Source organism: Dermochelys coriacea, chromosome 1, assembly GCF_009764565.3.
Source record: "Dermochelys coriacea isolate rDerCor1 chromosome 1, rDerCor1.pri.v4, whole genome shotgun sequence".
NCBI classification, from domain to species: domain Eukaryota; kingdom Metazoa; phylum Chordata; order Testudines; family Dermochelyidae; genus Dermochelys; species Dermochelys coriacea.
This window is the reverse complement of record NC_050068.2, coordinates 96,806,010-96,821,336: the sequence shown is the minus strand read 5'-3', so window position 1 is coordinate 96,821,336 and position 15,327 is coordinate 96,806,010. Positions and strand designations below refer to the sequence as shown.

General features: G+C 44.3%; 1 protein-coding gene across 2 annotated transcripts in view; it reads left to right on the top strand.

Moving 5' to 3' along the window:
* Window positions 1-15,327, top strand: part of UGGT2 (UDP-glucose glycoprotein glucosyltransferase 2) — a 312,930-nt gene that overhangs the window by 197,932 nt on the left and 99,671 nt on the right. The gene's annotated exons all lie outside the window — the stretch shown is intronic.

Here is a 15,327-nt window from a genome sequence, read left to right as displayed (position 1 = left end):
ATTCTGCCTCCAGCCTAGTCTCCTGTCTTCTTTTGGTTTTCCCATTAACACATATGTTCTAAAAGCGATGAATGTGTAATACTCTTGGTTTGAATTAGAAATCAAGCATCTGTTTTTGTAAGGATTTAATTGTGATGCCTGAAAAGTCTCCATCATCAAAGTTCAAACAAAAATGTATCTACAAATATTAAATATATAAAAAGTGAAACAAACAAGGAATGCCAAAATTTTGTCTGATATTTTAAGACATCCGGGATTCTTCTTTAAATATATTGTCACACTTAGTCCTTTCAGATATTAATAACATGGATCTTTGAAAAATGTCATTTACCATGGATTATTAGGGAGTCCAAAGTGTTTGAGGAGGTAGAGTAAAAATCTCAAAAAGATATTAATACTTTTATTTAACAGTGTTTTATTCAAGACTAACACTTTGTGAAACATAGTTTGGTCCATTGTGATTTTAATTATTTCCTCCTTCTTCAAGTGATGGTCCCTACTATATTCCACCGAGGGTTATGCACATGTGCCTGGTGCCGGAGCTTTTCAAAGTAGCATTGCTCGGCTGTCCGCGCATGTGTCCTTGTATTGCCTTATGGTTTCGCCTGAGGTGATAAAGGGCAAGGCGGACCTTCTGTAGCTCCAGTTCCTTCTCACTGCCAAATGGTCTGAGTTGGAGCTTCTGTTGACCTTTTGTTCTTAGTGACACATTTTCAAAAAAATTTACAAAAACAGTTATTTTCATTCATAGTTAGGATTTATTGTTTTTTGTTGTACTTTGGTAATTCCTAGCAGTTTTTTTTAAATTAAGGACTTGGGACTCCGCTTCAGCAGTTCTTCCTGCCAAATAACCTCCCCGATCCCAGTTCTTATGTCTAGGTAGTGGATTATGCTAAAGACGCCAGGATTCAAAGTCTATGCTTCCTGCCCTTGTTCACTTTCCATCAGCTGCAAACACCAATGCTGTTTGTACTGTTTGGGGGAAGCCCACATCGCCTCCAGGTGCAGTATCTGCCTCTCCTTCCCTGCCTGTATGCAGGAAGCAGAGTTCTCTGCCTCAAGAAGAACCCCTGGAGGTAGCCATGGCTTTGAAATCAGATCCTGGCCAGGGAACACCCCCCACCTCATACATCAGCCTGAGCAATCCAAAAGTGCTCCCCCTACCGTGAAGCCTCCATCTGGATCCACCAGTACTAGCTCTACGGACCCCACATTGGGGCCTAGCCATCAGCCACGGAAGCATGCGCATAAGCATGGCAGTAAGTTTTCCTCTAAATCCAAGAAGGATGTTGCACTGTCCACAAATTCCGGCCACAGAGGAGCTACACACTGCAAGACACACTAGAGTGATGAGAGGCCACTCTGCTTGCCTGGCACCGGATCAGTGTATCCCTCCTGCCTTGGCTCTGCTGGCATCCCTTGAATTATAGGTCCTGAGACAGGTGCCTTTACCAGTTCCAGTCCTCTCAAGAGACTGAATACCATAGACTCTGGGGAGAATCAGAAGCACTCCAGCCCTGAGGAACTGTTCACCCTGGAAGGAGCGAAGTCACTGCCTGTTCCAGTGCACTCAACTCTGCAGAGGGCACCATCTCCTGCATTACATATACCTCCTGTTGACCATACCTCTCCAATGCATCCCATTCTGGTGGCTCCGTCGGCACTGCCATTCATGCAAGACTCCGACTCCTCGGAATCTGAGGACCCAGATGTTCGGCATAGTCTGCCATGTCCGTTCCAGAACATGACTACCAGAGGGTTCTGATGGCTCCATGGCAGTTTTTTCCCTTGCCTTACCCAAGAAGCTGGTATCCAGCTCCTTGGGCACAAGTACCACAAGAGCAGGATCAACCAGGTTGGCCATATTGGAGTTTATGGCCCCAATAGTCACTTTCGGAACAGTCTCGTTCAGCTCCGGAGAACTCCCCTGTTTCACCGCCCCACCCTTCATCCAATAGACATTCAGAAATGGCGTTTGATGATGCACTGATCAATCCAGTATCAGAGTATCCAGAGACATTCCCTTCATCATTTCCAGACACTGCTGTATCCTTGACACCTTCCTCCCTGCCAGATGACTATCGTCAGTTTCAAGAACTACAGAGAATAGGCAATGATCTTGTGATCCCACTGGAAGATGTGCAAGACTGTCAGCACCAGTCACTAGACATTCTTCACATATCAGCACTGCTATGGGTGGCCTTACCAATCAGTGATGCCGTTCTTCAACTGACACACACCAGGTGGCATTCCCCAGCCACGTGTGCACCAATCCCGAAGGAGGCTGAGAAAAGGTACTACGTTCCCCCACAAAGGGTCAGTGTAACGGGGCGCATGCCATGCCACTTCGGTTCAGCTCCTCTTCTGTCCCTCTTCTCAGAGACTCAGGGACACTTCAGGCTGGTGCAACACTCATGCTCTTTATTTGTGATCAAGTCCCCACCACCAGTTTCCAACGATATACAGGATTTTTACCACAGTTTGGCCTACCACAGTCCTGGCCGGCCACAGACTTGGAGACTCCCACCTCCCTCTGAGTCTGAGCCTGACCTTCCCCTCCTAGTCTCTGCTCCTCCAGAACTCCTTGTTCTCACTTCCTCCCAGCCTTATAACTCCTAATGAGGCTAGCAGGTATGGACAGTTACCAGGCAAGCATCAGGCTATCTACCCAGCCCCAATCCAATCCCCCGATAGGGGCTGGAGTGTCAGGAGCTGATTAAGGCCTTTCTAGCAGCACCCTGCCATGGTCATAATTTTTATTTTCACACCCTCCACCTAACTCCTTAGTAATACAGACTGTGTCAGACAGACCAAAGGAAAACACCCGTGCTCGATTCCCGGCAGACAGGGAGGGTAAGAGACTGGATCTCATGGGTTGAAAAGTTTTTTCTTGGCTGGACTGCAGTTCCAGATCTCTAACTACTTGGCATTGATGGCGAAGTATGACTTTATAAATTATAAACATAGAAGCTACCTCAACTGGATCATATTTGATTCCAAGCAATTTTGTCAGAAGTCAAGATGGTCACCAGGTCCATACTTCAGATTACAGTTGATTCAGTGGACATGTCCTCGTGTGTATTGGCAACTGGAATTGTCATGAGGCAGGAATCCTGGTTACACTCCTCAGGTTTACCTAGAGAGAGGTGCAGAACACAATTTGAGGACCTTCCTTTTCATGAATCACATCTCTTCAACCAGAAAACTGATGATTCCTTACACTCTCAAAAAGACTCGAGAGCCACTTTACGGTCCTTCGGCATATATACACCAGCACCAAAGAGAACATTTTATCGCCCACCACCAGCCCAACGCTATAGAACTCCTAACTTCTACACAGAGCCCATCCACCTGTTCCGGCAATGCAGATGTCTGCACAACACACTCAGTCATTGCAAAAGCGTTATTTCTTAGTGTGCCTAGAGAGATGTCAGCCACTCCGTACACCAATACTCCTACCCTCCACATCTTTTTGGAATTGTCTCAAACTCTTTTTATCAGATTAGCAAGCTATAACAATGGACGAGTAGGTCTTGGATGTCATTTAACGTTGCAACAGCTCGGGCCTGTGGTCAGGGCCAAGTAGCAAGAGGTTCGGGTATTCTATCTCCTGCAGATGGCCGACAAACACTGACTCCGTGGCCTAGAGAGGGGCAGACTACCACCCTAGGGTTGTGGTGGGTGGGTGGGGGGACTCAGGCCCACCTGCTCAACTGCACTCTGGCCCAGAGCCCTACCACTGGTGGAGGGATCTGCCACTGGGTCAGTGGGAATCCTGACTGCAACACGCTGACCTGATCTCCAGTCTCATCACTGCCCCGGGCCACTTCCTAACTCCCCCTTGGAGAGTAGAGTGTCCTCCAGATCATCGTGTAGAAGGCCTGCGGTAGTTCTGGCCACTCCTCCTTGGTCGGATCAGCATGCAGCTCTGGCCAGTCCTGAGTTCCACAGGGGCCTTTGGCAGTCTCCCAGGTAGTGGGCAAGCAGGAGGTGTCTGGCTCCTCTGGCAGCTGCACCAGAACTGAGCTCCCAGACCCACCTTTTATACTTCCTGACCTGCCCACTGACTTCTGGCGGGAGGGGTGAGCACAACCTGGCTCCGCCCACCAGGGATTCCTCTCCCTCTGTGTCCGTGGAGGCCACACCGCCTCACTACAAGACCGATTGTGGATCTCTGACACCTCAATCACATGATTTGCAAGCCAAAATTCCATATGGTCATGCTTGCGACCATCATTTCCCTCACTAGAAAAAGGCATGTAGTTTACGGCTCTCGACATGCAGACATCTACTTCTATATCAACCTACATCCAACCCACAGAAGGTTCCTGAGGCTCAAGTAGGGCATTGACTCTTCCAATACAAGGTTCTCCCATTTGGACTTACCACTGCTCCATGAGTTTTTACAAAGGTTTTCTCTGTGCTAGCGGCTCACCTACAATGTCAGGGAATTCTTGTTTTCTCATACCTGGACAACTGGCTGCTGGCAAAAGAGGAAGCTCAAACATCAATGTCCCATCTTCTTTTTCTCCTCTCCTCCCTAGGAGTGAGCATCAATATGAAAAAATCAACTTTGTACCTTACTTGGTCCATGGAATTCATAGGAGCTCGCATTGATTTGACCTGCGCATGAGCTTATCTGCCACAGGACAGATTCCAGAGCCTATTGGACCAAATAGCCCTGATAACCTCCAACCCTTCGGTCTCAGCCAGGGCCTGTCTCCATCCTAGGGCACTTGGCAGAGTGCACATACGTTACACTCTCCACCCGCCTGAATCTTCATAGTCTGTAACTATGGATGCAAAGAGTTTATTCCCCTGTGCACCAATCCATGGACACCATATTCAGTGTTCCACCGGGGGTCATTTCTTCTCTTCAGAGGTAGACGGACCAGATACAAATCTGTTCTGGGATGTGCTTCCTCCCACCCTCACCAACCATGACAGTCATAACAGACGCATAACTCTGAGACTGGGGCGCACACATTGGTGATCACATGACACAAGGTACCTGGTCCATGCGAGAGGCATGGGTGCACATAAACATTTTCAAACTTTGTGTTGGTTCTACTTTGGGCTGTATGCAAAGCATACCACGTGTTCTTACCAGCTGTCCACTAGCTCCACATCCTCATCATGTCAGACAGCACCACCACAGTATACTACATAAACAAAAAAGGGAGTTGTGAGGTCCCCGGCGCTGTGTATGGAGGCAATTCGCCTTTGGGAATGGTGCATCGAACACGTATTCTTTTGTCAGCAACCTACACGCCTGGCACCCAGAATGTGATTGCAGATTCTCTCAGCAAGAACTTTGCAACCGACCATGAATGGGAGTTGCACAACACAATAATCGCAGACATCTTTGATCACTGAGGCACACCAATCATCTCACACTGGTACCAAGTGCACCCAGTATTGCTCCACCCAGTATTGCTCTGTGCCCACTCACTGGGCGATGCTGTGGTTTTCAATTGGTCAGACCAGACAAACTACACTGGGGTGGGCAAACTTTTTGGCCTGAGGGTCACATTGGAGTTGTGAAACACTATGGAGGTCCAGTTGGGGAAGGATATGCCTCCTCAAACAGCCTGGCCCCCATCCACCTCTGAACTACACCTACCCCACACATACTTCTACCCCTTATCCTCCACAAACTCAGGTGGGAGAGAGTGACAGTCATTCTGATTGTTCTGTTCTGGTCTTGCCAATTCTGGTTCCCTCTTCTTCTCTGCATGTTGAAACAAAGTTCACTCCCGCTACGGCTGTTTCTGGAATGGCTGACACAATACAACAGCAGACTTAGGCTTCCAATCCATAGATGCTACACAAGGCAGTGTGATTTTTCTATTGACACCTCTGTTAGCACAAGAATGCTCATTGGCAGTTCAAGATATCCTCTCCAGTAACCAAAAAGACTCCACGAAGCGATCTTATCAGGCCAAATGGACATGCTTCACTTCCTGGGCCCTACGGCAAGGTCTTGCCCCTGAAGCTGTGGCCAACTGTGACATCCTGTACCTTGTGGGAGCATACCGTAACCCCATATTCCTCATTTTCATATAATCGTGATCTTATAAAGGATGCCTTGTAAGGTATCAGGGGAAAGGTTATGATCTGCTGAAAGTCATTTCTCTATCCATAGATGTGTATCATTAATGCATATGAGGTTATGAGAATTGTGTTGTATGGCGGTCACTAAAACATGCTGTAAGTTGGGGAATCAGCCAGATATTAGCTCCCCAGAGGCAATAGCAAGGAAAGTAACCAACGCCCGGGCCTGGTGTCAAACAACCCGTCAACAGCTATTGTCCAGCAAGGGAGCTACAATGCAGTGAGGGAGCTCACCTGCATGAGGCCATACCAGGGAAATTGCTCAACCTTGCTTGGGAAAGACTCAGCAATGCCACACAGACATGCCTGGACATGTGCTCCCCAAGCACATGGACTGAGGGTGTAAAACAGACAGAGTGGACACATACTGGGCCCTTCTCCTGCCCCCACCTATGCTACAATTAACCAAGACACTGAGAAGGAGACAAGAGCCCCAACACAGCAGATTGGTCCGGATTTAAGGAAAAAACCTGTACATTAAGGACTGCAACATGCAGTGGTGTGAGAAAAACTGCTTAATCTAGTTGCTACCTAGTCTAATAGGGTTGAGAGTTTAGATTGCACGCTTATATTTTTTCTTTTCTTTTGGTAACCACTCTGACTTTTTGCCTATCACTTATAATCACTTAAAATGTATCTTTGTAGTAAATAAATCTGTTTGTTTCTTCTACCTGAAGCAGTGGGTTGGTTTGAAGCATGTCAGAGACTCCCTTGGGATAACAAGCCTGGCATGCATCAATTTCTTTATTAAATAGACGAATTCATATAAGATTGCTGTGTCCAGCTGGCATAACTAGACACTGCAAGAAGGAGGTTCCTAAGGTGGTGTCTGGGACTGGAGATATTGGCTAGTGTCATTCGGTTGCACAATCCAAGGAGCAGCTTACATGCCAGAGGCTGTGCATAAACAGCCCAGGAATGAGGATTCTCACAGCAGAGCAGAGTAAGGCTGGCTCCCAGAGTCAAGGATTGGAGTGACCTAGCAGATCACTGGTCCAGATAACACCAGGGGAACTTCACAGCATCTCCATACTCTTAGACTATTTCCTCCAACTGAAAACCTTGGGACTCATTCTCAACTCAGTCAGAGTGCATGCAGCCACCATTAGTGCTTTCCATCCTCCCGTGGGAAGGGCATTCAGTTTTTACCCACCCCTTGACCACCTGATTCAGGAAGGCCATTTTAATGTAAATATCTGCCTATTCAGCCCAGAGCTCCCCAATGGGACCTCCAATTTAGTCCTTACCTCTTTTAATGAACTCTCCCTTAAAACCACTGGCCTTCTGTCCTGTCTCTCTCCTCTCCATGAAGGTCACTTTCCTTGTTGCTATTGCCTCAGTGAGAAGGGTTGGTGAGCTGGGAGCCATGATTGGAAACCCCAGTTTCACAACGTTCCATAAGGACAAGGTGTCACTATGACTGCATCCCTAAGGTGGTTTATCAATTCCACCTCAACCAACCCATACATCTGCCTACCTTTTTTCCAAAGGTCTCGAACAAGGAATGGTGGCTTCATTCCCTCAATGTGCTTAAGGTCCTGGCCTTTTACCTACAAAGTCAAAGCCATTTCAGAAGTTTCCCAGGCTATTTGTTGCCATAGCAGAGAGAAATAAAGAACAGGCCATTTCCACCCGGAGACTAAGTGGGTCTCAGGGTGCATTATGCACTGCTATCTGTTGTCAGGGTGCTCCCCACCAGATGGTTTACAAGCCCATTCCATGAGGTTGCAAGCATCAACAACAGCCATGCTCCATGATGTGTCCCTTGCGGCCATGTGCAGTTTGATACACACCTTTTCCTCTCACTATGCTCTGGTATATGATTCTGTGACGGATGCCTCATTCTGCTCAGTCTCCATTCTACAGTTCCACCATCTTCCTCGCACTCTCAGAGGAATACAATAGGGACCATCTCTCTCTCGAAGAGGAGGTTATTTACCTGTAACTGAAGGTTCTTCAAGATGTGTGGACTCTATCTGTATTCCAGTCCCACCCTCCTTATCCTCTCTAGGTCTGTGGTGGAGAAGGAAAAGGAGACGTGGACAGTCTGCCCTACCCTTTATTGCCTTGGGTGAAACTATGAGGCAATTCAAGGGTGCATGTGCGGACCACCGAGCAATACTACTTTGAAAAGCTCCGGGCAAATGGCACATGTGCATAACCCTCAGTGGAATACCGATAGGGATCACGCATCTTGAAGAACCTTCAGTTACATTACATCAAAACGGAGGGAAATCTCTGTGATTGGTATTGTTTGATGATCTCTTGTGTTGATTTCAACAATGGTAATTGTCATTTTCTCTGTCATTGTATCCGAATGACCAAAAACTGTAGCAGCGTTAGCCAGTAATAATTTAGATTAAACACCATCACAAATATGACACTTTTTTTTATTCTGGGGAAAAACAAAGTTTTGCAATGAAATCAGCCCTTTTTTTGGCCAAAATAAATGTATCTACTCTACACAAGGGAGCATAGTTAATTCCATTGTAATTCCAATTTAGTTCACCAAAATTAATTCAGTAATGGCTACTTATGAGTCCATATAATTGTTAATCTTCTTAAAATATTAGCTCTCTGATGGATTGAGCCATCAACGCATAATATTTTAGTATATTCATCTTATACTAATCTTTTACAGTAGCTAATAATAATACACTGGCAGTCGTTTCTTGTTATGTCTTCCCCAATCACATACTCAGCTCATTTCCAATTAAAGAGACTGCTATGAATTATCCATATGATCAGCTTCTGTCTCCATTCATCACTCATGGTTAATGCCTGCTGCCCCCGCCTATGGAATTCAGAGTCCAGTGTTGCTTCTGGAGCCTCCAGGATTAAGCCCTGCCAGTCAGTTTAGGCCTCCAAATTTTCTGCTTGGCAATAAAACAAATTGGTAATTCAGTTTCTACTGACTATTTTGTTTTATAACTTCAATTTTTATTTGTTTTCATGCAATAGCGACTTAAAATCTTTCCTCCACCTCCATCCTGGATCAAGTATTTTGCAGTTTCAACCACCCAGATTTGCAGCTGTAAGCTTGCTTTCTGAGACACTCCTACATGCCCTCCCCCAGAATTAACAAAGCTACCTACAAATGCTGGGCTAAATCTAAGTGTTGTTCCCTATCTGAAGCAGCACAGTCTATACAGAGGGCAAATTATACCCTGTCTGTTCACAGCCAGCTGACCCTTGTGCTGCCAGGACATGGGGCTCAGAGCCAGAGCAGCATGTTTTTTCCCTCCCCGCCTTGAGGACTTTTCTGCGACTTTACTGCATTTCATGGAGAGAGTCTACAAATGAGGAGAACACTATCAGGCCAACTCAGGAGCAAGTCCCACAAAAGATCCAGGTCAGATGGGGAAAACCCCTGAAAGGATCCAGAAGTCCCTGTCATAGTCTTCTGTACCAGATACGGACTGATCACAGAGCTTGCTTATACATACCGGTTGTGTTCCTCATAAGATCCTTTAATGCTTTGCTAAGTATGGCTGAGGGTTGTTTAAATAAGGTATTTTACACATAGTGCCACCTAGTGGCTGAACAGTGTACTACAGTTTAGCATTCCATTACATCTCCCTCTTTTAAGTTCTGCATTCCTACCATTTACAATATTTACACTGTCACACTGTCTTTGAAGTTCAGAACGTATCAGTCTGGTAAGTGTCTCTGAATTGTACTGGTTTTGTAATTTACATGACCTGAATGTGTAACCTCTTAGTCATCTGCCTTTCATTAGTTGCAATGACTGGTCGCTTTGGAATCCTTGAGTTATTTTCTTGTTCTACATCTGTTGTTGCTTTGTTTCTGAGGAACAAACTGTAGTTGTTGACAGTTTCTGTTGAAGTCTCCACTGTTGGTCTTGATCACACATGATGCAAGCACTGAATTCTTGTTCTTTACTGCAGCTGGAGTTGTCCATCCTTTTTCTCCATGAAGTGCGTATGATCATGGTCACTAGGTTCTACACCTGACAGTTCTCTGTGTGATGTCCGTTGTAAAAGTTTTCATAAATTCTTTTAGCCTTTTTATTCAATTTGTATACTCTCTTCGTATCTGGCCACTTTAGAAACAGGTTATTTTCCAAAGCTGGAACAGGACTTCTGAGTTGTCTTCCCATCTCAGAATAGAAAGTCATGGATCTTCCTCTGCAGGATTTTCTTGGCTGTCTGTACTCCACCAGTACACTTCACCAGTCACTTGCGGGTAATGTGTGCTGCTAGTAATATGATCAAAATTATATTTTATTTGGAATGACTTAAATTCTGCTGCAGTGAATTGTGGTTCATTGTCTGTCACTACTTGTCCTGAAATACTGAAGTGAAGTACACTTGAATTTCTCAATAACACTGCAACATATTTATGTCCTTTCAAGTACATTATTTCTATATACCTGGGAAAATAGTGCATGATGACCAGGTAATGATGTCCTTCAAATACGCATAAATCTGCAGCTAGTTTCTTTCAAGGTCTATCTGGAAGAAGTGTTGTTATTAAACGTTCTTTGTGTTGTTGTTAAAAGTTCTTTGTCTTGGTCTGTTTTTTTTTGTAATGTTCACGTGCAGATACTTTATTCTTTATGTCCTTGCTGATGCCAAGCCACCACAGTGACTGGTTGGCCCATTTCTGGCATTTAGTTAATCCTTGATGTCCTTCATGAATGAGGTGTAGGATTTCTCCTCTTATTTCATTTGGAATTTCAGTGGCTTTATTTGTTAAGCAATTTGACTTGTTTAATTGTCCAAACACTGCAAAGTAGTCTCTGGTCACTTCTTTAGTGTCTTTAGATATTTGGGCCAGCCGCCCCTAATGTAACTTACAACTTCCTGAAGTTGTGTGTCTGTCTCAGGTCGCTTTTTGTAGCTGGAGTAATCTCTTTTGTGACATTGGTCTGTATGTATCCACAGCAGCCACATACTCCTTTTATGTCATCTTTGAGCTCACGGATAGTTGAGTGTGATGCTGGGCTCTGTGACAGTGTATTTGCTACTACCAGATTTTCCTTAGCAACAGATATTGGCATCTCAGCTGTGCTTGATCCAGGTCTTTTCTGTTGATGAGGGTTACAAGCGGTTTATGATCTGTTATCCATGTAAATGAATCCAGTCCACACACACATCTGTAAAAGTGCTCACATGCCCATTCTTGCTAGGCACTCATTTTCAGTCTGTGCATATCATTTTTCAGCTCCTGTAACTGTGTGAGAATAAAATGAGCCATACTGTTGCAACAGTACACTACCTAGGCCATAGCTGATTGCATCTGCACTGACAGTTGTGGGTTTGTGCCCATTGTAGTACTTGAAAACTGGAGCTGTTGAGATTTTTTTTTTTACCTTTTGTAAGGCATTTTCTGAATTTTTCCCCCAGAGCCAAGATTTGTTGGACTTTAACCATTCTTTCAGTGATTTATCACTATAGAAAGGTTTTGTAGGTATCAGCTTAGGTAATTTACCATCCCCAGTATATGTCCCAGTTCTGGTACATTGCAAACCCCAGAAATTCAGAGTCCCAGAAAAGCAAAGCACCTTTGCAAGGCAACAGTTAATATTATTAATGAACAAGTGTTGTGAAAATCAGGAAGTAAACCCCTTTTCATTTGCCTTCCACCCCCTGAGGAAGTGTTTAATGGAGCTTTTGTCCCATGTAGAGCACTATCAGAGAGCCTCTATATCAAGCTCACTATTCCTCCCCCACTACAGCATGTCTGGGTATGAAGAGAAGCCTGTCACTCTTGTGAAAGCCTCCTTCAGGTTGCAGTGTAATGGGAATTATGTCTGTCTGGCTTTCAGCCCAAGGACCCTTGCTCTGCCAGGGAAAGGGACTCAGATTTGAGACACAGTGCAATGGGAATTGTGCCTTCTGATCATCAGTCGGAGAGAGTCTGAAAGGCAGGAAGAGGGTCTTTCTCTCCAACCTTTCTCTGCTGCATAGGCTGGCTCCACATTATAGCCTTAGGAGCACTTCAGGCAGTCTGTGACCAGATGAGAGGCACATAAGGATTTCCCTCCCTGCAAAGCCGAGACATCCTGGGATTACAGAGGAGTAACTGAGAAATCCCTTCTCATGTTCAAAATGATACTGATTTAGTAAGTCATACTAGGTTGCTCATATAGTGCTTAATAGGGTGCTAGCCAGCCTGTGTAGTGTGCAGGCAACCTTTCAGGCTCCCAGGGACGTCTAGAGAGCTACTTCCGCAATTGAGGTATTTGTACCAGTAACCTGCCTCAGCTGAATAATCCCCAGACCAGGATGAATAGCGTACTACCTCTTCCCTATAAATAGCCAAGGGAAGCACCACACATGCACCACCCAACTCCCCCCCACCGCCCCAGGACTTTTCCAGGACAGGATACAAGTGGTTTGCAAAGAGCTCGTTAATAAAATATCTTTCATTTCAAGCATTATTAGATACATGAGATTGGCTTATGACTGAGGCATGAGTGTTTATATCCCTTAAAAACCCAGGGAATCAAAGCTTTGCCACAAAAATGAAATAATGTCTTGGGCAGAGAAGAATCAGCTATCTTTCAAGTCAGTTCACGTAAAGGATACATAAGAGAAGAAAAGTAAGAGTTTGAAGTCCTCTTGCTAGCCCTCCACTGGCCCAGAAAGGACTTTGGACTTCCTAGATAGCCAGGGAACCCACATTGCATATAGAGAAGGCAGGGACTCCTTCAAACCTAACTAGAAGCACTTAGAGTTAACAGCCGGGGCATTGGAACGGAAGTGTAGTTCAGCATGGATTGTCCATTAGGCTGTTGTTACATTTTGGTATCCAAAGAGAACTCAACTGGGATATGTCATTCATTGGTCTGGTCAAATTTACATTTCTGGTGTAAGGGAAAACAGAAAGCACTTCTGGGCAAGAGTTTGTACAGTGCCCAGGCCAATGAGTCCCTAGCCTGTAAATGCCACAATATATATAATCATAATCACAAAGGTCTGGTGATTTCAGCTATTCTAGAGTTTATCCAGAATGGTTGATTGGAGTCCTACAACAAACCATGATAAAAATGTGGGTACTAATCTTACTAGCATTCCATAAGTAGGCATGTCAGACTCTCCATTCGAGTATCATCAGATGGCAAGATTAGTCAAAATGACAGATTACACAAGCCTGTGGCAGTTGCCATTACCTCCCTAAGGCAAGTTTTGGAATTAGTTCCCCTATCTATACAAGAACTACACTGCTGATGTCATGAGGAGAAGGTTATTCTTATAGCTCCAGAAACTTTTCTGTTTAAGGTTAGTTAATCTTCCCATAATTCCTGGGAAATAGTTCTATCATTTTGTTCTAACCCTTGGCACTTCTTTGGAATGCTGTGGTATAAATGGGCTGCAGTTGCTCCAGGCAAAATGTGAAAATCCTGTGCCAGTTGGCCTGCTAGGCATCTGGGAAAATATTCCCAGAAGTACCTATGGGGGCAGTAGGTGAAAAGTGTATGACCCTCATCTGAGAAAGATTTTCAAAGTTAGATTCCATTCCTCTTCAGAAGCACCCTTTGGTAGGAAGGTGCAACTGTTAATTTACCGCATGATGTCATGCTTTGTATCAGTGAAATTTCCCTTGCTGCCTATTGTTTCATTATAATAACTGAAACTCTGCTTATCCTTTCCTCACTACTTCAGTAATTCACTGCTTGATACTTCCCATTAGAGATGAATGAGGAGATAGGCAGGGCAACAGAATGAGAAATTTCTTACCTGTTAATTTTCTTTCTGTGAATATCTTCTTATTCAACCCACCCTGGTAATCTGGTAAATAACCATAATATAAATTGATATTTTTCTCTAAAGGGAGAATTAGACATATAATTGTTTTGGGATTAATTAATACATTGTCAACATGTTGTCTTAATACTAATAATCAGTTACTGGAGAGCTTCTACAGCTTTGGAAGAACTCCTCTGGTGGCCTGAGATGAAGGGCAGTGCCTAGTCCTGGAGTGTCCAGCAACAACATTTGACAGCCTCCAAATTCCATAGGTGAGGGGGATTAGCCATTAGTGATGAATGCAAAGAGAAGCTGCTACCTGAAAATTATCAGATAAGAAATTTCTAATTCTTTTTTGTACACTGTGTGTTTGACCCTGACCTTTTGAATTCACATTAATCGTTTTATACTACTGGCTGTCCAACCAGATTTCTTAAGACTTCTCATACATCTCTGGTAGAGCAGTAGTTAAAGTAAATCAAAACAGGAGGTGGGACTCAAAATTGTGGTAGTTATTGTGATGGGGGTCTCAGTAATGTGCATTGCTGGAATGCAACAAGGGGAAGTGGATGGGTATAAAGAGAACAAATGTCAGGAAATGTATTCCTTGTCTCCAGGAGGTCCGAAACATCCAAGCAAAAGCACATGTGTATGACAATAGCCATGCCAATCACTTAGGTTTGACCTGGAATGAGAATCTGTTTTCATGTAAATACAATAAATTAAAAAACGGAAGGTCCAGGAATCCTTAACCCTGGAAAATTTTGAAATACCTAATGCAATTTCATGCATTCTATAAAATTTTAAGATAGTTTGGAAGTTATATTTTTTCTGCTTGCCCTCTTCTTCTTCCCTTCCCGGCCTCTCCGAAATATTACTAAATATTTAATTGTGATTGGTAGAGGCAAGTTATGTTCTGTTAAATATATATTTAAAAAATGCACTAAAGCCATCAAAATCAGTGGAGCCCCAACATCTCAAACAGCAGCATATTAGCACCGATAAGAATCCTGGTATCCTGTGTTGTCTTTCATCTGAAATCCGGCCTCCCAAGCCCCATTTCACTGGTCACAATCCTGACATCTGAATCAACATTAATGCATATTTAATTGCATTGTTTGGCACTAGACTTTGTATACAAAAATTTAAATATCTTTGACCTACTAAGTCTCACATCTTTCTTTTCCTTCCTTTGACACTACTTTTTCCAGTGTCTCTGCCTTTTTTTCTTAGTTTTCTGCTTTTCCTCATGATAAAATTTCCCCCTTCCTACAAATAGAAATCTCCCATTTGTCCGCTACCTCTAGTTTTTCCATTTCCTTGTTCTGTTCTTCTCTGTTATCCTCCTTTTCTGGAGTAACAGCAGGGGAAAGAAAGCTAACAGGTCCATTTTGTTGCTCCTGTGATCTGTTCTTTCTGGACTGTAGTTGGTAGGATGGGAGATGTTTCTCCTCTCATCTGGGCCCCTTCTTCTGTGGGAGCTAGTGACAAGGATGTC